Here is a 25605-nt window from a genome sequence, read left to right as displayed (position 1 = left end):
GGTGCTGACAGGAGGAGGTGCTGATAGAAGGAGGTGCTGATAGAAGAAGGTGCTGACAGGAGAAGGTGATGACAGAAGGAGGTGATGATAGAAGAAGGTGCTGACAGGAGGAGGTGCTGATAGAAGAAGGCGCTGACAGGAGGAGGTGATGATAGAAGAAGGTGCTGACAGGAGGAGGTGATGATAGAAGAAGGTGCTGACAGGAGGAGGTGATGATAGAAGAAGGTGCTGACAGGAGGAGGTGATGATAGAAGAAGGTGCTGACAGGAGGAGGTGCTGATAGAAGGAGGTGCTGATAGAAGAAGGTGCTGACAGGAGAAGGTGATGACAGAAGGAGGTGATGATAGAAGAAGGTGCTGACAGGAGGAGGTGCTGATAGAAGAAGGCGCTGACAGGAGGAGGTGATGATAGAAGAAGGTGCTGACAGGAGGAGGTGATGATAGAAGAAGGTGCTGACAGGAGGAGGTGCTGATAGAAGAAGGCGCTGACAGGAGGAGGTGCTGATAGAAGAAGGCTATGACAGGAGGAGGTGCTGATAGAAGAAGGTGCTGATAGGAGGAGGTGATGATAGAAGAAGGTGCTGACAGGAGGAGGTGATGATAGAAGAAGGTGCTGACAGGAGGAGGTGATGATAGAAGAAGGTGCTGACAGGAGGAGGTGCTGATAGAAGGAGGTGCTGATAGGAGGAGGTGATGATAGAAAAAGGCGCTGACAGGAGGAGGTGATGATAGAAGAAGGTGCTGACAGGAGGAGGTGCTGATAGAAGGAGGTGCTGATAGAAGAAGGTGCTGACAGGAGAAGGTGATGACAGAAGGAGGTGATGATAGAAGAAGGTGCTGACAGGAGGAGGTGCTGATAGAAGAAGGCGCTGACAGGAGGAGGTGCTGATAGAAGAAGGTGCTGACAGGAGGAGGTGCTGATAGAAGAAGGTGCTGACAGGAGGAGGTGCTGATAGAAGAAGGCGCTGACAGGAGGAGGTGCTGATAGAAGAAGGCTATGACAGGAGGAGGTGCTGATAGAAGAAGGTGCTGATAGGAGGAGGTGATGATAGAAGAAGGTGCTGACAGGAGGAGGTGATGATAGAAGAAGGTGCTGACAGGAGGAGGTGATGATAGAAGAAGGTGCTGACAGGAGGAGGTGCTGATAGAAGAAGGTGCTGATAGGAGGAGGTGCTGAGAGAAGAAGGCGCTGATAGGAGGAGGTGCTGATAGAAGAAGGTGCTGATAGGAGGAGGTGCTGATAGAAGAAGGTGCTGACAGGAGGAGGTGATGATAGAAGAAGGTGCTGACAGGAGGAGGTGATGATAGAAGAAGGTGCTGACAGGAGGAGGTGCTGATAGAAGAAGGTGCTGACAGGAGGAGGTGCTGATAGAAGAAGGTGCTGATAGGAGGAGGTGCTGATAGAAGAAGGTGCTGACAGGAGGAGGTGATGATAGAAGAAGGTGCTGACAGGAGGAGGTGATGATAGAAGAAGGTGCTGACAGGAGGAGGTGCTGATAGAAGAAGGTGCTGACAGGAGGAGGTGCTGATAGAAGAAGGCGCTGATAGGAGGAGGTGCTGATAGAAGAAGGTGCTGACAGGAGGAGGTGCTGATAGAAGAAGGTGCTGACAGGAGGAGGTGATGATAGAAGAAGGCGCTGACAGGAGGAGGTGCTGATAGAAGAAGGTGCTGATAGGAGGAGGTGATGATAGAAGAAGGTGCTGATAGGAGGAGGTGCTGATAGAAGAAGGTGCTGACAGGAGGAGGTGCAGATAGAAGAAGGCGCTGACAGGAGGAGGTGCAGATAGAAGAAGGCGCTGACAGGAGGAGGTGATGATAGAAGAAGGTGCTGATAGGAGGAGGTGATGATAGAAGAAGGTGCTGATAGGAGGAGGTGCTGATAGAAGAAGGTGCTGACAGGAGGAGGTGCAGATAGAAGAAGGCGCTGACAGGAGGAGGTGATGATAGAAGAAGGCGCTGATAGGAGGAGGTGCTGATAGAAGAAGGTGCTGACAGGAGGAGGTGATGATAGAAGAAGGCGCTGACAGGAGGAGGTGCTGATAGAAGAAGGTTCTGACAGGAGGAGGTGCTGATAGAAGAAGGTGCTGACAGGAGGAGGTGATGATAGAAGAAGGTGCTGATAGGAGGAGGTGATGATAGAAGAAGGCGCTGACAGGAGGAGGTGCTGATAGAAGAAGGCGCTGACAGGAGGAGGTGCTGATAGAAGAAGGTGCTGACAGGAGGAGGTGCTGATAGAAGAAGGCGCTGACAGGAGGAGGTGCTGATAGAAGAAGGCGCTGACAGGAGAAGGTGATGATAGAAGAAGGTGCTGATAGGAGGAGGTGATGATAGAAGAAGGCGCTGACAGGAGGAGGTGCTGATAGAAGAAGGTGCTGACAGGAGGAGGTGCTGATAGAAGAAGGCGCTGACAGGAGGAGGTGATGATAGAAGGAGGTGCTGATAGAAGAAGGTGCTGATAGAAGAAGGTGCTGACAGGAGGAGGTGCTGACAGGAGAAGGTGATGACAGAAGAAGGCGCTGACAGGAGGAGGTGCTGATAGAAGAAGGCGCTGACAGGAGGAGGTGATGATAGAAGAAGGTGCTGACAGGAGGAGGTGATGATAGAAGAAGGTGCTGACAGGAGAAGGTGATGACAGGAGGAGGTGCTGACAGGAGAAGGTGATGACAGAAGGAGGTGCTGACAGGAGGAGGTGATGATAGAAGAAGGTGCTGACAGGAGGAGGTGATGATAGAAGAAGGTGCTGACAGGAGGAGGTGATGACAGAAGGAGGTGCTGACAGGAGGAGGTGCTGATAGAAGAAGGCGCTGACAGGAGGAGGTGATGACAGAAGGAGGTGCTGACAGGAGGAGGTGATGATAGAAGAAGGTGCTGATAGGAGGTGATGATAGAATAAGGTGCTGACAGGAGGAGGTGATAGAAGAAGGTGCTGATAGGAGGAGGTGATGATAGAAGAAGGCGCTGGCAGGAGGAGGTGCTGATAGAAGAAGGCACTGACAGGAGGAGGTGATGATAGAAGGAGGTGCTGATAGAAGAAGGTGCTGATAGGAGGAGGTGCTGATAGAAGAAGGTGCTGACAGGAGAAGGTGATGACAGAAGGAGGTGCTGACAGGAGGAGGTGCTGATAGAAGAAGGCGCTGACAAGGAGGAGGTGCAGAGAGAAGAAGGCGCTGACAGGAGGAGGTGATGATAGAAGAAGGCGCTGACAGGAGGAGGTGCAGATAGAAGAAGGCGCTGACAGGAGGATGTGATGATAGAAGAAGGTGCTGATAGGAGGTGATGATAGAAGAAGGCGCTGACAGGAGGAGGTGCTGATAGAAGAAGGTGCTGATAGGAGGAGGTGCAGATAGAAGAAGGTGCTGATAGGAGGAGGTGATGATAGAAGAAGGCGCTGACAGGAGGAGGTGATGATAGAAGAAGGCGCTGACAGGAGGAGGTGATGATAGAAGAAGGTGCTGACAGGAGGAGGTGCTGATAGAAGAAGGCACTGACAGGAGGAGGTGATGATAGAAGAAGGCGCTGACAGGAGGAGGTGATGATAGAAGAAGGTGCTGACAGGAGGAGGTGCTGATAGAAGAAGGCGCTGACAGGAGGAGGTGATGATAGAAGAAGGCGCTGACAGGAGGAGGTGATGATAGAAGAAGGTGCTGACAGGAGGAGGTGCTGATAGAAGAAGGCGCTGACAGGAGGAGGTGATGATAGAAGAAGGCGCTGACAGGAGGAGGTGATGATAGAAGAAGGCGCTGACAGGAGGAGGTGCTGATAGAAGAAGGTGCTGACAGGAGGAGGTGATGATAGAAGAAGGTGCTGACAGGAGGAGGTGCTGATAGAAGAAGGTGCTGACAGGAGGAGGTGATGATAGAAGAAGGCGCTGACAGGAGGAGGTGCTGATAGAAGAAGGCGCTGATAGGAGGAGGTGCTGATAGAAGAAGGCGCTGACAGGAGGAGGTGATGATAGAAGAAGGTGCTGACAGGAGGAGGTGCTGAAAGAAGAAGGTGCTGACAGGAGGAGGTGCTGATAGAAGAAGGTGCTGATAGGAGGAGGTGATGATAGAAGAAGGTGCTGACAGGAGTAGGTGCTGATAGAAGAAGGTGCTGACAGGAGGAGGTGCTGATAGAAGAAGGTGCTGATAGGAGGAGGTGCTGATAGAAGAAGGTGCTGACAGGAGGAGGTGATGATAGAAGAAGGCGCTGACAGGAGGAGGTGCTGATAGAAGAAGGTGCTGATAGGAGGAGGTGCTGATAGAAGAAGGTGCTGACAGGAGGAGGTGCAGATAGAAGAAGGCACTGACAGGAGGAGGTGATGATAGAAGAAGGCGCTGATAGGAGGAGGTGCTGAAAGAAGAAGGTGCTGATAGGAGGAGGTGCTGATAGAAGAAGGCGCTGACAGGAGGAGGTGCTGATAGAAGAAGGTGCTGATAGGAGGAGGTGATGATAGAAGAAGGTGCTGACAGGAGGAGGTGCTGATAGAAGAAGGTGCTGACAGGAGGAGGTGCTGATAGAAGAAGGCGCTGATAGGAGGAGGTGCTGATAGAAGAAGGTGCTGATAGGAGGAGGTGCTGATAGAAGAAGGTGCTGACAGGAGGAGGTGATGATAGAAGAAGGCGCTGACAGGAGGAGGTGATGATAGAAGAAGGTGCTGATAGGAGGAGGTGCTGATAGAAGAAGGTGCTGATAGGAGGAGGTGCTGATAGAAGAAGGCGCTGACAGGAGGAGGTGCAGATAGAAGAAGGCGCTGACAGGAGGAGGTGCAGATAGAAGAAGGCGCTGACAGGAGGAGGTGATGATAGAAGAAGGCGCTGATAGGAGGAGGTGATGATAGAAGAAGGTGCTGATAGGAGGAGGTGATGATAGAAGAAGGCGCTGACAGGAGGAGGTGATGATAGAAGAAGGCGCTGACAGGAGGAGGTGATGATAGAAGAAGGTGCTGACAGGAGGAGGTGCTGATAGAAGAAGGTTCTGACAGGAGGAGGTGATGATAGAAGAAGGTGCTGACAGGAGGAGGTGCTGATAGAAGAAGGTGCTGACAGGAGGAGGTGCTGATAGAAGAAGGTTCTGACAGGAGGAGGTGATGATAGAAGAAGGCGCTGATAGGAGGAGGTGCTGATAGAAGAAGGTGCTGACAGGAGGAGGTGATGATAGAAGAAGGCGCTGACAGGAGGAGGTGATGATAGAAGAAGGCGCTGACAGGAGGAGGTGATGATAGAAGAAGGCGCTGACAGGAGGAGGTGATGATAGAAGAAGGCGCTGATAGGAGGAGGTGCTGATAGAAGAAGGTGCTGACAGGAGGAGGTGCTGATAGAAGAAGGTTCTGACAGGAGGAGGTGCTGATAGAAGAAGGTGCTGACAGGAGGAGGTGCTGATAGAAGAAGGCGCTGACAGGAGGAGGTGCTGATAGAAGAAGGCGCTGACAGGAGAAGGTGATGATAGAAGAAGGTGCTGATAGGAGGAGGTGCTGATAGAAGAAGGTGCTGACAGGAGAAGGTGGTGACAGAAGGAGGTGCTGACAGGAGGAGGTGCTGATAGAAGAAGGTGCTGATAGAAGAAGGTGCTGATAGAAGAAGGTGCTGACAGGAGAAGGTGCTGACAGGAGGAGGTGCTGATAGAAGAAGGCGCTGACAGGAGGAGGTGATGATAGAAGAAGGCGCTGGCAGGAGGAGGTACTGACAGGAGGAGGTGCTGATAGAAGGAGGTGTTGATAGGAGGTGATGATAGAATAAGGTGCTGACAGGAGGAGGTGATGATAGAAGAAGGTGCTGATAGGAGGAGGTGATGATAGAAGAAGGCGCTGACAGGAGGAGGTGATGATAGAAGAAGGCGCTGGCAGGAGGAGGTACTGACAGGAGGAGGTGCTGATAGAAGGAGGTGCTGATAGAAGAAGGTGATGACACAAGGAGGTGCTGACAGGAGGAGGTGCTGACAGGAGGAGGTGCTGACAAGAGGAGGTGATGACAGGAGGAGGTGATGATAGAAGAAGGTGCTGATAGGAGGAGGTGCTGATAGAAGAAGGTGCTGATAGAAGGAGGTGCTGATAGAAGAAGGTGCTGACAGGAGAAGGTGATGACAGAAGGAGGTGCTGACAGGAGGAGGTGCTGGCAGGAGGAGGTGCTGACAGGAGGAGGTGCTGATAGAAGAAGGCGCTGACAAGGAGGAGGTGATGATAGAAGAAGGCGCTGACAGGAGGAGGTGCAGATATAAGAAGGTGCTGATAGGAGGAGGTGCAGATAGAAGAAGGCACTGACAGGAGGAGGTGATGATAGAAGAAGGCGCTGACAGGAGGAGGTGATGATAGAAGAAGGCGCTGGCAGGAGGAGGTGCTGATAGAAGAAGGTGCTGACAGGAGGAGGTGATGATAGAAGAAGGCGCTGATAGGAGGTGCTGATAGAAGAAGGCGCTGACAGGAGGAGGTGCTGATAGAAGAAGGTGCTGACAGGAGAAGGTGATGATAGAAGAAGGTGCTGATAGAAGAAGGTGCTGACAGGAGAAGGTGGTGACAGAAGGAGGTGCTGACAGTAGGAGGTGCTGATAGAAGAAGGTGCTGATAGGAGGAGGTGATGATAGAAGAAGGTGCTGATAGGAGGAGGTGATGATAGAAGAAGGTGCTGATAGGAGGAGGTGATGATAGAAGAAGGTGCTGATAGGAGGAGGTGATGATAGAAGAAGGTGCTGACAGGAGGAGGTGCTGACACGAGGAGGTGCTGACAGAAGGAGGTGCGGACAGGAGAAGGTGCTGATAGGAGCAGGTGCTGACAGAAGGAGGTGCTGATAGGAGGAGGTGCTGACAGAAGGAGGTGCTGATAGGAGGAGGTGCTGACAGAAGGAGGTGCTGATAAGAGGAGCTGCTGACAGGAGGAGGTGCTGACAGGCGGAGGTGCTGACAGAAGGAGGTGCTGACAGGAGGAGGTGCTGACAGGAGGAGGTGCTGACAAGAGGAGGTGCTGACAGGAGGAGGTGCTGATAGGAGAAAGTACTGACAAGAGGAGGTGTTGACAGGAGGAGGTGCTGATAGAAGAAGGTGCTGACAGAAGGAGGTGCTGACAGGAGGAGGTGCGGACAGGAGAAGGTGCTGACAGGAGGAGGTGCTGACAGAAGGAGGTGCTGATAGGAGGAGGTGCTGACAGAAGGAGGTGCTGATAAGAGGAGGTGCTGACAGAAGGAGGTGCTGACAGGAGGAGGTGCTGACAGGAGGAGGTGCTGACAAGAGGAGGTGCTGACAGGAGGAGCTGCTGATAGAAGGTACTGACAAGAGGAGGTGTTGACAGGAGGAGGTGCTGATAGAAGAAAGTGCTGACAGGAGGAGGTGCTGATAGAAGAAAGTGCTGACAGGAGGAGGTGATGATAGAAGGTACTGACAAGAGGAGGTGTTGACAGGAGGAGGTGCTGACAGAAGGAGGTGCTGACAGGAGGAGATGCTGATAGGAGAAGGTGCTGACAAGAGGAGGTGCTGACAGGAGGTGGTGCTGACAGAAGGAGGTGCTGACAGGAGGAGGTGCTGACAAGAGGAGGTGCTGACAGGAGGATGTGCTGACAGGAGGTGCTGACAGAAGGAGGTGCTGATAGGAGGAGTTTCACACAAGAGGAGGTGATGACAGGAGGAGGTGCTGACAGAAAAAGGTGCTGACAGGAGGAGGTGCTGACAGGAGAAGGTGCTGCCAAGAGGAGCTGCTGACAGGAGGAGGTGCTGACAGAAGGAGGTGCTGACAGGAGAAGGTACTGATAGGAGAAGGTGCTGACAGGAGAAGGTGCTTATAGGTGAAATTGCTGATAGAAGGAGCTGCTGACAGGAGGAGGTGCTGACAGGAGGATGTGCTGACAAGAGGAGGTGCTGACAGGAGGAGGTGCTGACAGGAGGAGGTGCTGACAGAAGGAGGTGCTGACAAGAGGAGGTGCTGACAGGAGAAGGCGCTGACAGAAGGAGGTGCTGACAGGAGGAGGTGCTGACAAGAGGAGGTGCTGACTGGAGGAGGTGCTGACAGGAGGAGGTGCTGACAGAAGGAGGTGCTGATAGGAGAAGTTGCTGACAGGAGAAAGTGCTGACAGGAGGAGGTGCTGACAGGAGGAGGTGCTGACAGGAGGAGGTGCTGACAGGAGGAGGTGCTGACAGAAGGAGGTGCTGATAGGAGAAGTTGCTGACAGGAGAAAGTGCTGACAGATGCATCAGTACCTGGCCATGAGGAGCCAGATTACAAACTGAATGCATTTTGGAAGTGATGTGCTGCACCACTGTAGTAAATAAATGAAAGTGGAAATAAGGGAGAGTTTTGGCTCTTAATCTCTGAATAAAGGGTATGAGCACAATGGTTAAATTGTCTGAAGTACCTTTTGTTGAACTAATCATTAGCTTTTCTTTTCTGTCAGCCGAAGTGGATGCACAGAGACCCCAAATGGATGGGAGGTGCCATCGCCGTGTCATGCACCAAGACCTGGAAATTGTCAAAGAGCAACAAAGTATTAACTGATAAGACAAACTATTTACTAGAATACTGGAAAATTTTCTGCAGACTATCAACAGGAAGCGGCAAAAAAAAGCCTTTTTTATCCTAGATAATCCTTTAAAGTGATTGTACTTTAAAAAGACTCAGTAAGATTCCCCTAGTTACAAAGAAGCAGCTGCTCATTGTCTCACATTTGCCTGAACTATGGTGATTGTATATACAACATCTTAGGTCAGTGTCATACCGATCCAGTGCACAGCTCCTGCTGACTATGATAGAACGATAGACTGAAGAACCTGGCACCCAACTTAATGCTTGTGAAAGATTTATTTGTAGTACCAACAAACGTTTCGGTCCCAAATTCGGGACCTTCACGGCAGTGAATGCCGCATCTCGGCCAGGAACACACGCCGCTTAAGCCTATCCATCTGATGGCCCTAACTTTTAACTGTGTGGGAACCTACCTGAGCACCATCATTAGTAGTGCACACATATTCACCTTATATATGATAGAAAGGGCTCAGGACCCACAGAGCATCACAGCTATGATAGAAAGGGGTCAGGACACGCAGAGCATCACAGCTATGATAGAACGGTGTCAGGACACACAGAACAGCTCAGGTATGATAGAAAGGAGTCAGGACATGCAGAGAATCACAGCTATGATAGAAAAAGGTCAGGACACACAAAGCATCACAGCTATGATAGAAAGGAGTCAGGACCGCAGAGCATCGCAGCTATGAAAGAAAGGAGTCAGGACCGCAGAGCATCGCAGCTATGAAAGAAAGGAGTCAGGGCCGCAGAGCATCCCAGCTATGATAGAAAGGTGTCAGGACATGCAGGGCATCGCAGCTATGATAGAAAGGTGTCAGGACACGCAGAGCATCACAGCTATGATAGAAAGGTTTCAGGACATGCAGGGCATCGCAGCTATGATAGAAAGGAGTCAGGACATGCAGAGCATCACAGCTATCATAGAAAGGTGTCAGGACATGCAGGGCATCGCAGCTATGATAGAAAGGTGTCAGGACACGCAGAGCATCGCAGCTATGATAGAAAGGTAATAAACACCTATCTACCAGGTATATTACTGGTGAAACATAGAGGCTTGGGCAGATATAAATAAAATATATATATTTTATTATTAATTACATCAAATCATACATAGAAAACAAGACAAGGAAGTTTCATAAAAATATAACTAATGATAACAATGATGCAAGAATTAAGAGACACTATGGGTATGACACCAAAAAAGGGTACACGCCCCCATTTGAGGAAGCCAGTATGGCGAAATGGCGCTGTCGGGGTCACTGATGGTCTCATTGATGTAAGTAACAGAATACATACGCTGCGGTATATTCCTACTTTGTCATTCACAATAGTATATGATGTCCTTTCCCTATGTGAGCTGCTGTTAGTTTACTGGTGGTATTTATTTTTGCACAGCAAAATGCACTTTATGTATACACCATACTAAGATATACACAGCAGGTCGTATATATATAGCAGCATCATTTAGGTTCATACTCTAATTACGTAAGGTTATTCCTTCTTTTGCCCTAATATGATTTATTGCACTATGCATTTTATTTAATGGGCCCTTTAGGTTTGAGGCTTTGACATATATCTATTTACATACCTTTTGAACCTTTTTTGTTGTCATACCCATAGTGTCTCTTAATTCTTGCATCATTATCATCAGTTATATTTTTATGAAACTTCCTTGTCTTGTTTTCTATGTATGATTTTATGTAATTAATAATAAAAATATATATTTTATTTATATCTGCCCAAGCCTCTATGTTTCACCAGTAATATACCTGGTAGATAGGTGTTTATTATATTGATTGGAGGTGGCTACTCCACTATTGGACCTTTTTTGGTAATGAATATGATAGAAAGGAGTCAGGACGCACAGAGCATCACAGCTATGATAGAAAGGAAAGGGACACACAGAGCATCACAGCTATGATAGAAAGGAAAGGGAAACACAGAGCATCGCAGCTATGATAGAAAGGAAAGGCACACACAGAGCATCACAGCTATGATAGAAAGGAGTCAGGACACGTAGGATCACAGCTATGGTAGAAAGGAGTCAGGGCAGGCAGCACATCACAGCTATGATAGATGGTGTCAGGACACGCAGAGCATCACAGCTATGACAAAGGTGTCAGGACAGCATAGCAGCTATGACAGGTGTCGGGACAGCATCACAGCTATGACAGAAAGGTGTCGGGACACGCAGAGCATCACAGCTATGATAGAAAGGTGTCAGGACACAGCATGACAGCTATGACAGAAAGGTGTCGGGACACAGAGCATCACAGCTATGACAGAAAGGTGTCGGGACACGTAGAGCATCACAGCTATGATAGTCGGTGTCAGGACACACAGAGCATCACAGCTATGATAGATGGTGTCAGGACACGCAGAGCATCACAGCTATGACAAAGGTGTCAGGACAGCATAGCAGCTATGACAGGTGTCGGGACAGCATCACAGCTATGACAGAAAGGTGTCGGGACACGCAGAGCATCACAGCTATGACAGAAAGGTGTCAGGACACAGAGCATCACAGCTATGACAGAAAGGTGTCGGGACACGTAGAGCATCACAGCTATGATAGTCGGTGTCAGGACACACAGAGCATCACAGCTATGATAGATGGTGTCAGGACACGCAGAGCATCACAGCTATGACAAAGGTGTCAGGACAGCATAGCAGCTATGACAGGTGTCGGGACAGCATCACAGCTATGACAGAAAGGTGTCGGGACACGCAGAGCATCACAGCTATGACAGAAAGGTGTCAGGACACAGAGCATCACAGCTATGACAGAAAGGTGTCTGGACACAGAGCATCACAGCTATGACAGAAAGGTGTCGGGACACGTAGAGCATCACAGCTATGATAGTCGGTGTCAGGACACACAGAGCATCACAGCTATGATAGAAAGGGGTCAGGACACGCAGAGCATCGCAGCTATGATAGAAAGGAAAGGGACACACAGAGCATCGCAGCTATGATAGAAAGGTGTAAGGGCACGCAGAGCATCGCAGCCATGATAGAAAGGTGTTATGACCAGCTATGATAGAAAAATATAAGGTCACGCAGAGCATCACAGCTATGATAGAAAGGGGTCAGGACATGCAGAGAATCACAGCTATGATGTAAAGGGGTCAGATTATGCAGAACATCACATTTTGCTGTATAGCCATCAATATTAAGCTGCGTTGATGTTATGACTGATCAGTGTATAATACAGAGTCTTTTCAGTAGTGTACAGGTTTTTGGGTCTCCTTTGGCTTTATGTGTTTCTGATTTCTCTCCATCCTCTACAGTTACACCCCTGGTCACTCAGAAGCTTGGGACACTTGTGTGACAAAGTCTCACAGGTCACCACTAGTTCTCATATTGGTCGTCGCCCAGTCATCCTAGAAAGAGACAACTAAGGGCCAGTTGTACAAAACTAGCCGACATATCTCAGCAACTCAAGGCCTTTTATTTCCTGGGATGTTTTCTTCTTCGTCCACTCGGCAGCATTTCTCAGATGATTGTACAGCGCCATGAGAAGAAGAATCTCTGCTCTTTACATGTCGGACATGCTGCTCTAAGAATCAGTTACATGATTGGATTAGAGTCAGCCCTGAGCTCCGATGTCACCGTGGATGAAGCATCGGCCGGCAATTGCCATCTGTTGAGTGTTACCTGACAGCTGTATCTCTTGACCGGTGCGGGTGATGATAATCACAAGAATATGACAAGGAGCAGGGACCAGAAAAGATGGAGGGAATGTAAGATACACAGCGCACATACAGCACCGGGCAATACCAGAGCAGCGGCCGGACGCGGCCTCCACAGACCTCGCTGTATACGTATATACAGTGCATCTATATACTGGCATACAGTACTGGCCGGAGAGGGGCTTATAATGAGTGCTGTATTATACAGGGGCTAACATATTGTACTAACCAATGGTATATTCTAATGTTTATTAAGAAATATCACTGTATCTGGACATTATATGACTTATCTCTTGCTTTTTTTCACCAGTTTTCAGTCTGCAGGCTCTAATTCTCATTTTCAGTTGTCTCTGAGCTGGTGGGGGAAGACTAGCAGCTGCAATGGCTCCTATACACAGCACACAGGAGAGATTCCTGCTCTAAAGTCTAATAATCCTCATCTGACTAAAGTTCTCTTCTATAAATCATAAGGTTATGACGAGAAGTCACCGTGGTCCGTGCCGTTCTGGGAGTACAGATTTTGTGGTGGGACCCGTATACATTTCCACACTGTACAGCGGCACGTTTCTGCAGCTCCATCCCCCTTAGTATGCCCTACATGTGCCGCCATCACAGGGGTGGACATATCATTGGTGGTAAGGGGGCCACTTCCAGCTCCAGAGCAGGACTTGTGCATTGTGAAGGGCCCATATCTCGCTCTTGCACAGCGGCCTCTTCCGCCTGTGTCCGCCCCTCGCCATCTGGTGCACTGTATCCGCAATCATGTGATCCTTTCGATTACATAATAACAATGTCTAGCTATGCTGAGTGTTACGGCCGGGCATGGCACATTTGTGCACAATTTGGTGTCATACGGACAGAATTTGTTCTCCGCCTGACAGCTGACCACAATCAAGCTCATTATAGTATTATTAGCTAAACGCTGTCACATGTCTAGGACGGAGCTGTCATCCCTCATATGTCAGATGGGGCTGTGCAAATATTTGTAATCATCAGCTGTCATATAGGGGTCTGAAGGGCCCAGGCTGCGATGTGGAGGGGCCGAGTGTCTAATCCTGCTTAACCCCATCACTGCCGTGAATCCAGTGCACAAGGGACTTCTGCTGCAGATGACGATCTCAGCGAGAAAAGAAACATTCCGACACATGTAATATTCTAGATAAGTGTCCAGATTAATATAGTGCAATCAAACTGGGGAGAGCAACAAGGGTCTGGAGACCCCATTTCAGGGACGATGAGCATCCACCAGACGGCCAAGAATCAGACATTGTTATTATTAGATCCTCCCTTTGCATAACAGCAAATAACGAGGACCGGCAACCTTTTCTGATACCAGGAAATACTGGCATTGTTACTGGTATAGATCATCTTTGTCTAAGAAATGTATGTTGTTCCATTCCTCTGTTATTACTCCTGGAAATTAATAAATAAACAGTTATAAATTGGTGACGTGTTCTTACACACTCTCATGGTGCCTAACTTGTGCGGACAGAGGCTGTAACAACAAAACCCTAGGAGAAGAAGAAATGTATCACCCAAGGGTCAATGTATTCAAACTTCGAGGGAGAATAACGAAAACATCATAGAGGTAGAAGAAAAGATGAAAAGATAAAGTACAATTATTTACGGAAACAAACAACTCAGGAGCGATGACAGGCCCCCGGCACTACTATGTATGTTCTAAGGCAGTGTAACTACAACTCCCAGCATCTCCTGACGACTTCATGTTGACAACTCCTATGGACAAAAAGCAAAACATAAAGATAGCAATGAGGAACCCATTAGGACATGACGACTGTTCAGGAGGCGGCCTCGGTCATAGATACATCTTAGTGGAGCTATTACTATCTGTTTTCATGCAGTCAGAAGTAACTGAGCTCAGTGCAACATTGTAACCTGATGAAGTAATGGCCATCAGTGTATCAGTCATGATGTGTTATGTCTACAGAGGACGGCTGGAATGAATTATTCAGCAGCAGAATATTCTTATTACTCGACATTTGGATACATGTATTGATCGGAGTAACTGCGGCCATTGTCTGTATGATAATAACTAACCATTGTATTGCTCAGTCGGCAGTTTTCTACCATGGCTTATTGCAATGAGCTAATAATGTTCTGCACAGTGTGCTGCCATGTTCTGTATTCATGTGCGAAGATCATATCATAATGAATCTGTAATGTCCTGTACATAGATTGCAGATACAGTATATCCTTGTACATAGGAGCAGTATTATAGTAGTTATATTCCTGTACATAGGGGCAGTATTATAGTAGTTATATTCTTATACATAGGAGCAGTATTATAGTAGTTATATTCTTATACATAGGGAGCAGTATTATAGTAGTTATATTCTTGTACATAGGAGCAGTATTATAGTAGTTATATTCTTATACATAGGGGCAGTATTATAGTAGTTATATTCTTATACATAGGGAGCAGTATTATAGTAGTTATATTCTTGTACATAGGAGCAGTATTATAGTAGTTATATTCTTATACATAGGAGCAGTATTATAGTAGTTATATTCTTATACATAGGGAGCAGTATTATAGTAGTTATATTCTTGTACATAGGAGCAGTATTATAGTAGTTATATTCTTATACATAGAAGCAGTATTATAGTAGTTATATTCTTATACATAGGAGCAGTATTATAGTAGTTATATTCTTATACATAGGGAGCAGTATTATAGTAGTTATATTCTTGTACATAGGAGCAGTATTATAGTAGTTATATTCTTATACATAGGGGCAGTATTATAGTAGTTATATTCTGTACATAGGGGCAGTATTATAGTAGTTATATTCTTGTACATAGGAGCAGTATTATAGTAGTTATATTCTTATACATAGGGAGCAGTATTATAGTAGTTATATTCTTGTACATAGGGGCAGTATTATAGTAGTTATATTCTTATACATAGGGGCAGTATTATAGTAGTTATATTCTTGTACATAGGGGCAGTATTATAGTAGTTATATTCTTGTACATAGGGGCAGTATTATAGTAGTTATATTCTTGTACATAGAAGCAGTATTATAGTAGTTATATTCTTATACATAGGAGCAGTATTATAGTAGTTATATTCTTATACATAGGGAGCAGTATTATAGTAGTTATATTCTTGTACATAGGGGCAGTATTATAGTAGTTATATTCTTGTACATAGGAGCAGTATTATAGTAGTTATATTCTTATACATAGGGAGCAGTATTATAGTAGTTATATTCTTGTACATAGGGGCAGTATTATAGTAGTTATATTCTTATACATAGGGAGCAGTATTATAGTAGTTATATTCTTGTACATAGGAGCAGTATTATAGTAGTTATATTCTTGTACATAGGAGCAGTATTATAGTAGTTATATTCTTGTACATAGGGGGCAGTATTATAGTAGTTATATTCTTGTACATAGGGGCAGTATTATAGTAGTTATATTCTTGTACATAGGGGCAGTATTATTGTAGTTATATTCTTCTACATAGGAGCAGTATTATAGTAGTTATATTCTTGTACATAGGAGCAGTATTATAGTAGTTATATTCTTGTACATAGGGGCAGTAGTATAGTAGTTATATTCTTGTACATAGGGGGCAGTATTATAGTAGTTATATTCTTGTACATAGGGGCAGTATTATAGTAGTTATATTCTTGTACATAGGGGGCAGTATTATAGTAGTTATATTGTTGTACATAGGGGCAGTATTACAGTAGTTATATTCTTGTACATAGGGGCAGTATTATAGTAGTTATATTCTTGTACATAGGGACAGTATTATAGTAGTTATATTCTTGTACATAGGGGCAGGATTATAGTATTTATATTATTGTACATAGGGGCAGTATTATAGTAGTTATATTCTTGTACATAGGGGCAGTATTATAGTAGTTATATTCTTGTACATAGGGGCAGTATTATAGTAGTTATATTCTTGTACATAGGGGACAGTATTATAGTAGTTATATTCTTCTACATAGGAGCAGTATTATAGTAGTTATATTCTTGTACATAGGGGCAGTATTATAGTAGTTATATTCTTGTACATAGGGGCAGTATTATAGTAGTTATATTCTTGTACATAGGAGCAGTATTATAGTAGTTATATTCTTGTACATAGGAGCAGTATTATAGTAGTTATATTCTTATACATAGGGAGCAGTATTATAGTAGTTATATTCTTGTACATAGGGGCAGTATTATAGTAGTTATATTCTTATACATAGGGAGCAGTATTATAGTAGTTATATTCTTGTACATAGGAGCAGTATTATAGTAGTTATATTCTTGTACATAGGGGGCAGTATTATAGTAGTTATATTCTTGTACATAGGGGACAGTATTATAGTAGTTATATTCTTGTACATAGGAGCAGTATTATAGTAGTTATATTCTTGTACATAGGAGCAGTATTATAGTAGTTATATTCCTGTACATAGGGGCAGTATTATAGTAGTTATATTTTTGTACATAGGAGCAGTATTATAGTAGTTATATTCTTGTACATAGAGGCAGTATTATAGTAGTTATATTCTTGTACATAGGAGCAGTAGTATAGTAGTTATATTCTTGTACATAGGGGGAAGTATTATAGTAGTTATATTCTTGTACATAGGAGCAGTATTATAGTAGTTATATTCTTGTACATAGGGGGCAGTATTATAGTAGTTATATTCTTGTACCTAGGGGCGGTATTATAGTAGTTATATTCTTGTACATAGGGGACAGTATTATAGTAGTTATATTCTTGTACATAGGAGCAGTATTATAGTAGTTATATTCTTGTACATAGGAGCAGTATTATAGTAGTTATATTCTTGTACATAGGAGCAGTATTATAGTAGTTATATTCTTGTACATAGGAGCAGTATTATAGTAGTTATATTCTTGTACATAGGAGCAGTATTATAGTAGTTATATTCTTGTACATAGGGGCAATATTATAGTAGTTATATTCTTGTACATAGGGGCAGTATTATAGTAGTTATATTCTTGTACATAGGAGCAGCATTATAGTATTTCCATTCCTCTACATAGTGAGCAATATTATAGTAGTTATATTCTTGTACATAGGGGCAATATTATAGTAGTTATATTCTTGTACATAGGGGCAGTATTATAGTAGTTATATTCTTGTACACAGGAGCAGTATTATAGTAGTTATATTCTTGTACATAGGAGCAGTATTATAGTAGTTATAGTAATATTCTTGTACATAGGGGCAGTATTATAGTAGTTATATTCTTGTACATAGGAGCAGTATTATAGTAGTTATATTCTTGTACATAGGAGCAGTATTATAGTAGTTATATTCTTATACATAAGAGCAGTATTATAGTAGTTATATTCTTGCACATAAGAGCAGTATTATAGTAGCTATATTCTTGTACATAGGGGGCAGTATTATAGTAGTTATATTCTTGTACATAGGAGCAGTATTATAGTAGTTATATTCTTGTACTTAGGGGCAGTATTATAGTAGTTATATTCTTGTACATAGGAGGCAGTATTATAGTAGTTTTATTCTTGAGCATAGGGGCAGTATTATAGTAGTTATATTCTTGTACATAAGAGCAGTATTATAGTAGTTATATTCTTGCACATAAGAGCAGTATTATAGTAGCTATATTCTTGTACATAGGGGCAGTATTATAGTAGTTATATTCTTGTACATAGGAGCAGTATTATAGTAGTTATATTCTTGTACTTAGGGGCAGTATTATAGTAGTTATATTCTTGTACATAGGAGGCAGTATTATAGTAGTTTTATTCTTGAGCATAGGGGCAGTATTATAGTAGTTATATTCTAGTACATAGGAGCAGTATTATAGTAGTTATATTCTTGTACATAGGAGGCAGTATTATAGTAGTTATATTCTTGTACATAGGAGCAGTATTATAGTGGTTATATTCTTGTACATAGGGGCAGTATTATAGTAGTTATATTCTTGTACATAGGGGCAGTATTATGGTAGTTATATTCTTGTACATAGGAGCAGTATTATAGTTGTTATATTCTTGTACAAAGGGGCAGTATTATTGTAGTTATATTCTTGTACATAGGAGCAGTATTATAGTTGTTATATTCTTGTACATAGGGGCAGTATTATAGTAGTTATATTCTTGTACATAGGAGCAGTATTATAGTAGTTATATTCTTGTACATAGGGGGCAGTATTATAGTAGTTATATTCTGTACATAGGAGCAGTATTATAGTAGTTACATTCTTGTACATAGGGGCAGTATTATAGTAGTTATATTCTTGTACATAGGATCAGTATTATAGTAGTTATATTCTTGTACATAGGGGCAGTATTATAGTAGTTATATTCTTGAACATAGGGGGCAGTATTATAGTAGTTATATTCTTGTACATAGGAGCAGTATTATAGTACTTATATTCTTGTATATAGGAGCAGTATTATAGTAGTTATATTCTTGTACATAGGAGCAGTATTATAGTGGTTATATTCTTGTACATAGGGGCAGTATTATAGTAGTTATATTCTTGTACATAGGGGCAGTATTATGGTAGTTATATTCTTGTACATAGGAGCAGTATTATAGTTGTTATATTCTTGTACAAAGGGGCAGTATTATTGTAGTTATATTCTTGTACATAGGAGCAGTATTATAGTTGTTATATTCTTGTACATAGGGGCAGTATTATAGTAGTTATATTCTTGTACATAGGAGCAGTATTATAGTAGTTATATTCTTGTACATAGGGGGCAGTATTATAGTAGTTATATTCTGTACATAGGAGCAGTATTATAGTAGTTACATTCTTGTACATAGGGGCAGTATTATAGTAGTTATATTCTTGTACATAGGATCAGTATTATAGTAGTTATATTCTTGTACATAGGGGCAGTATTATAGTAGTTATATTCTTGAACATAGGGGGCAGTATTATAGTAGTTATATTCTTGAACATAGGGGGCAGTATTATAGTAGTTATATTCTTGTACATAGGGAGCAGTATTATAGTAGTTATATTCTTGTACATAGGGGCAGTATTATAGTAGTTATATTCTTGTACATAGGATCAGTATTATAGTAGTTATATTCTTGTACATAGGGGCAGTATTATAGTAGTTATATTCTTGTACATAGGGGGCAGTATTATAGTAGTTATATTCTTGTACATAGGAGCAGTATTATAGTACTTATATTCTTGTATATAGGAGCAGTATTATAGTAGTTATATTCTTGTACATATGAACAGTATTATATTCTATTATTTTATAATATTATTATATTAGTTATATTCTTGTACATAGGTGCAGTGTTATAGTAGTATAGTTGTATTATAGTACTTATATTCTTGTACATAGGGGCTGCATTATACAGAGCATGAGAAATTTGAGGACACATTATGAGGAGCAAGAGGGGAGATGAGAGGGCATGTATGAGGAAATAGTATGAGGGATGATGAATGCAGACACTATGGTGAGTGGAATGATGAGTGCTGATACATAATGAGAAGTGAAGGAGGAATGTATGTGGACACAGAATGGGTAGGATGGATGCAGACACAGTGTGGGGAGCGAGGGGATGCATGCGGATACAGTTGGAGGGGGAAGTGTATGCAGACACAGGATGGGGAGCGAAGGTTGCTGGGTTCAGACACAGTATGGTGAGTGGGGGGTGCATGCGGACACAGTAGGAAGAGTGAAGGGATAATGTATGTGGACACAATATGACGAGTAATGGTATGAATCTATACAGACACAGAATGGGGAGCAAGGGGTATTATAGAGGAGACTGTATGAGGTGGGGGGACATAGTGTGAGAGGATAGTGTGAAGAAGGGGTCTAGTATGGAAAGTAGTGGGCCATTTTGAGGGCATGTACCATAAGAGGGACAGTATGTGGGTCATATTTTGTGCAGGGAATATAGTGAGGGGCAATTATTTATTCAGTGGCTCAGGGAAGGGCAGATATTTTTACTCAGGATCATTATAATGATCCTGCTATTTTTAAGGCCTCTGTGTCAAGATGTTTTGCACAAGACCGGAAAAGATAGAAGTCTGTACAGACAAGCTATGGGTGTGAGAAGTCATCATGGCGTCTGAACAACATAAAAGAAAAGAAAGAGAAAGACTCCAATCAGGGACAACTTCATCTATAAGGTTCCTGGATGTAAAACAAAAGTTGTGATACTGACTAATGCTCCTCAGTACTGTGGTTCCTGTCTGCAGTCTGATGATGGCAGATAGCAACAACTCCCAGTATCTCCTTACCATTGTTAAGGACATAGTGGAAGTTATAGGTTGAGGCGATACAAATGTATATGCGTCTGACCTGATATTACAATTGATTTACCAAATACTGATGGTGGTTCTGTTGCTGAATTCATGTACTGATGGTGGTCCTACTGATGTATTCTTGTATTGATGGCGGTTCTTGTCATGTATTCCTGTACTGATGAGAATTTGTGCTGTGTTTCTGTGCTGATGGAGGCTATATGGATGAATATCTGTTTTGCTGGTGGTTATGATGATGAATTTCTGTACTACTGATGGTTCTGATGATGAAATTCTATACAGATGAGGGTTGTAATTTCTGTACTGATGGGGGTTAAATTAATGTATTTCTGTTCTGCTAGTTGTTCTGGTTATGGATTCATGTACTGATGGGGTTTCTAGTGTTTTATTTCTGTTCTTCCAGTTATGGTGATATATTTTTATACTGATGGCTGTTCTGGTGATGTATTTCTCTACTGGTGAGGGTTGCAATGCTGTATTTCTGTACTGCTGGTGGTTCTGGTGATGGATTCATGTACTGATGAGGGTTATAGTAATCTATTTCTGTACTGCTAGTTATTATGGTGATGTATTTCTGTACTGCTGGTGGTTCTGGTGATGGATTCATGTACTGATGAGGGTTATAGCAATCTATTTCTGTACTGCTAGTTATTATGGTGATGTATTTCTGTACTGTTGGTGGTTTTGGTGATGGATTATTTTGCTGTTATTGGTTCTGATCTTGTACACATGTAAAATGCATATCTTGTAAAATTACGAGATACATGGCTATGTTAATAAAGTGATGTGCAAGTTAAGGGTTACTATGTTTTTATTTATGTTAGGAGCACTAAAGGGGTTGTCCAAGTTTATAGTGAGTCTGCAGTCATTCTATGTGACTGCAGACTTCTGAATTCTCACAGTGCTCACTGCACACTGTTAGGATTCTCTAGTAGCAGCAGTAAGAGTGGGAGGTCATGAAACCGAAACCATGCAGACTAGACGTGTGTAGAAAATGAGGGCGGACACGTCTAGTCGGAAGGTGGCCAGAAGTTTACAAATTGCTCACATAACAGTCCACTCTTGCCACTGGTAAGGGATAGTGATGAGCGAATATACTCATTGCTCGGGTTTTCCTGAGCACGCTCGGGTGTCCTCCGAGTATTTTTTAGTGCTCGGAGATTTAGTTTTCATCGCATCAGCTGAATGATTTACATTTGTTAGCCAGCTTAATTACATGTGGGGATTCCCTAGCAACCAGGCAACCCCCACATGTACTCAGGCTGGCTAGTAGCTGTAAATCATTCAGCTGCGGTGATGAAAACGAAATCTCCGAGCACTAACAAATACTCGGAGACCACCCGAGCGTGCTCTGGAAAACCCGAGCAACGAGTACACTCGCTCATCACTAGTAAGGGAGAATCCTATAAGTGTGCAGTGCATGCACTGAGAATTCTGAAGCCTGCAGTCACATAGACTTTCATCTCAAATCTGGAGGAGGCCTTTATTTATAACATGAAGCCCTGCAGCCAATCCCAGCAGCGTGTCATATCCTCACTGTCAGGATTCAGCTCTGCAGATTCCAGCAGTCGTCACATGGACACCTCGCTCATATGCGACTTTCATACTTACGAGCTTCTCTTCTGCTTCTCTCAGCTTTTCCTAATTACCTATGTGATTATAGAAGTTTTTTTCTTCATTTTAACAGATCATATTTAATAAATATTAATAATATAAAAAATGTTTCAGGACTTGGACAGATGGTGAGCACCAAGTCACACATAGAGAAAGACTTCAGAGTAATCTGCTCTAAGGATAAATCTTGAAAATCAAAGTTTACTTGTTTCTTTTCTACAATAAAACTTCAGAGTGTGGATATCGGCCAAAGCTGCTATGGGGTCTGAAAAGCTGGAAAGTGCGGTAAGATTTTAGAGGGAAACGTGTGGTTTCGGGATCAGATTAAATAGGTTTCTGTGGGCTGTATCCACGGAGATGCATAAGTCTGCATGGCAGCTGTGCATAGGAAAAAGTACAAGATTTTTTACCAAATCTATCTGCAAATTTATTTTCTTTTTAGTTTAGGTACACTAGAGCAATATATAAAAAATGTGCAGAAGTGTTCACGCCCTTTATCTTTACGAAAGATAAGATTTTCAACAAGAAAGAACAATGAGACACCCGATTTTATCCTAAGGCCCCGTCTTTACGTCTCTGCAGGAGAGTATTCGCCTGTCCCGGAAGGATGACCGTATTGAGATTACATATGTGTCCTTCCTTTCTTCTAGACTCAACATTTTTCCAAAAGGACGTTGAGAGATGAGCAGCAGCTTGAAAAAGAAACCACGAGTCTGCGATACTCTGCTGGGAGATGTCTATGCTATATGTAAGTATGTGTCCACCTAGTGCTGGTTATGTGAACTGCATCCGTTCAGGGGGTTTTCTAGAAGGTCCAAGGGAAACATCTACATGAAGCAAGAACCCTGATGTGCGAACCTGCTGAAATGAGACTTGGCTTGCCCATATACAAAGGACTTCTAGCGTGCATCTATACTATTTATTTCAATATAGAGCATGATAAGCGTAGGTTAAAAAAATCAATCCCCCACTTGTCTTTCTCCCAAGCGGTCTGCATTCCTGTCCAATGTTCAGACGTCTTGTCCCACCATGTCCCATCATCTTTGGCCCATCCACGCTCAGTAGACCTCAAAAAGCCACGACGCAACATCATGAGGGGTCACAGATGCTGGGATGCAGAATCCCGAAATAAATCCTGAATTTTGGATGAATCCATCTTAGGGTTCTGTACAAAGTTCTCACCCCCTTTTATATTCCTCCGTGGTTCCCTGAGTGTTGTTTTCAGTTTGCAGAATTGTTGCGATTAGACCATGGGTGTAACTTTAGGGGGAAAGACTCTGAGATACATCCAGCGTCAATCCCTACGGGCATTTTATATGAAAGATTTTACCAAATTTTATTATGGAAGTTCTAGAAAGGAGGAATAAAAATGCAGCAGACGGCTCAGTCCTACACGGGGCTTTTCTGGTTTTCCGGATACATCTTCTTTGAGTCACATAACATTAAGTTTCCTGGACATCTCGCACTATTGTGCTTCTCCATGAAAAGATCACAACCGTATCTGCTTTTCAGATGGAGATTGCAGAGAAGCTTTCAGAGTCGCTTGCATGTGATATGTAAATAAGTGTCGGCTTTTCTGTGCGATCCTGCGCTGATTCTGTCCTTTTACCTTAATATTTCCTTGACAGAATTTGGCAAAAATTCATCCTTCAATATTCGATCATCCATAAATGTTACATATAGTGAGTGGGAACGATGGAAGGTCAGTAAGGAGAGAGGCGTCACTTACGTTCCATCTGAAGCCGCCTCACCGGCCAACAATGGATCGTGTCAATCACACGTAGACACAAAGACAATCCCTCAGCAGATCGGAGCCTGACACCGCCCTTCACCCCCTGTCCAGGAAACAATGAAGAAAGGGTCCATTTACTGTTCCCAATTGTAGCTACAGGTGTGAAATCGGAACATCTGCCATTATCAATGTATCCCGTTATTATACAGACCTGCCAGCCGCAGCGTTTGGGGAGATCGTGTAAAAGGACAGGCGTGTTCTGCAGAAAGGTCTGTGCAATAAATGAGAAATGTCATCCGCACTCTTTACAAACTCCCACTAAGTGTAGAAAATATATTTATTCAGTGCATTTTACGAGTTCTTTCTTAGGTCTTTTTATCGGCACTTTTTGTTTATTCTTTATGTTTATTATTACTTTATTATATATTTTTGCCTTCGTGTCTATTTTATTTATCCATGTTTTTTTTTTTTTACCTTTAATTGTAGTTTCTGTTTACTTATTTCTTAATTGCTTCATATTATTCATTATTAAAAGGGGTTTTCCAAAAATCAACACTCACTAGTCATTATTGATACAAATATTAGGTTGTATCCAGGGGTGGACACAGGCAGAAGAGACCCCTGTATAAGGGCAATATAAGGGTCCTTTGCAGTCCACTAGTCCTCATAATGTATAATTGCCTCTGCTGTGGAGGTGGCAATGGGTCCCCGTACCTCTTAGGCCCCAGGTTGTCTTCCCCCGGTCAGATCAATGGGAATCCAGCCATTGGGATTTCCACTAATCTCAAGAACATGGATTCCATGTTCCCTCTATGAGTGAAGTTATGGTTCATCATGTGCAACGTCAAAGTATTCAAATTCCATGGACTAACAAAGATGGAAGAGCAAAGTTCTCCGCTCGCTGTCAGTCCCAAGGACTAAATAAAGTGTCAGCGCACATTCATCTGATCATGGAGGTCACGCTAGTGGTGACCCTCACGGATCAGACACTATATATATATATTCAATCATGGCCAAAAATGTTGTCACTTGTCACCCTTGAAATTGTTCCAGGAAATGAAGTATATCTCCTAGAAAATGATTTCCATTGCCCAAGTTTTAAAAACGCAAATTGGACATAATTTCACACATTACCCCAAAATGGGTCAAACAAAATTGTTGGCACCTTTCCAAAATTCTGGGTAAACATTGTGGTCAACATTTTGTTTCAAGCTTGTGATGCTCAGCAGCACGGTGGCTCAGTGGCTAGCACAGTATGCTGGATTAGTGGTTAGCACTGCAGATTTGCAGCGCTGGGTTCAAATCCCACCAAGGACGACACCTGTAAGGAGATTGTATGTTCTCTCCATGTTTGTGTGAGTTTCCTCCGGGTTCTCCGGTTTCCTCTCACATTCCAAAGACATACTGATAGGGAATGTAGATTGTGAGCCCCAATGGAGACAGCGATGATAATGTCTGTAAAGCGCTGTGGAATCTAATACTGCTATATTAGCAAAGCATAATACATAAATGCTTGATCAAACTCCCCTGTGGCAAGTAACAGGTGTGGGCAATATGAAAATCACACCTGAAACCAGGTAAGAAGGGGAGAAGTTGACTCAATCTTTGCATTGTGTGTCTGTGGTGCCACACTAAGCATGGAGAACAGAAAGAGGAGAAGAGAACTGTCCGAGGACCTGAGAACCAAAATTGTTGAAAAATATCAACAATCTCAAGGTTACAAGTCCATCTCCAGAGATCTTGATGTTTCTCTATTTACTCCAGCGTGAAATATTAGTCGTCTGCTATGTCGCCCTACTCCTCTC

The 25605-nt window shown here is 43.4% G+C and overlaps 1 long non-coding RNA gene across 1 annotated transcript in view; it reads left to right on the top strand.

The window, feature by feature from the left end:
- The window catches only part of LOC143788316 (uncharacterized), a 335194-nt gene extending 310835 nt beyond the window's left edge, over positions 1–24359 (top strand). The window contains exons 2-3 of the long non-coding RNA XR_013218602.1: positions 22719–22816; positions 23697–24359. This is a non-coding gene — a long non-coding RNA (uncharacterized LOC143788316). The remainder of the gene's footprint in view (positions 1–22718; positions 22817–23696) is intronic.
- Positions 24360–25605: the final 1246 nt, after the last annotated feature.

The sequence above is a fragment of the Ranitomeya variabilis genome, chromosome 8, assembly GCF_051348905.1.
Source record: "Ranitomeya variabilis isolate aRanVar5 chromosome 8, aRanVar5.hap1, whole genome shotgun sequence".
NCBI classification, from domain to species: Eukaryota; Metazoa; Chordata; class Amphibia; order Anura; family Dendrobatidae; genus Ranitomeya; species Ranitomeya variabilis.
This window is presented reverse-complemented; position numbering and strand designations above follow the sequence as displayed.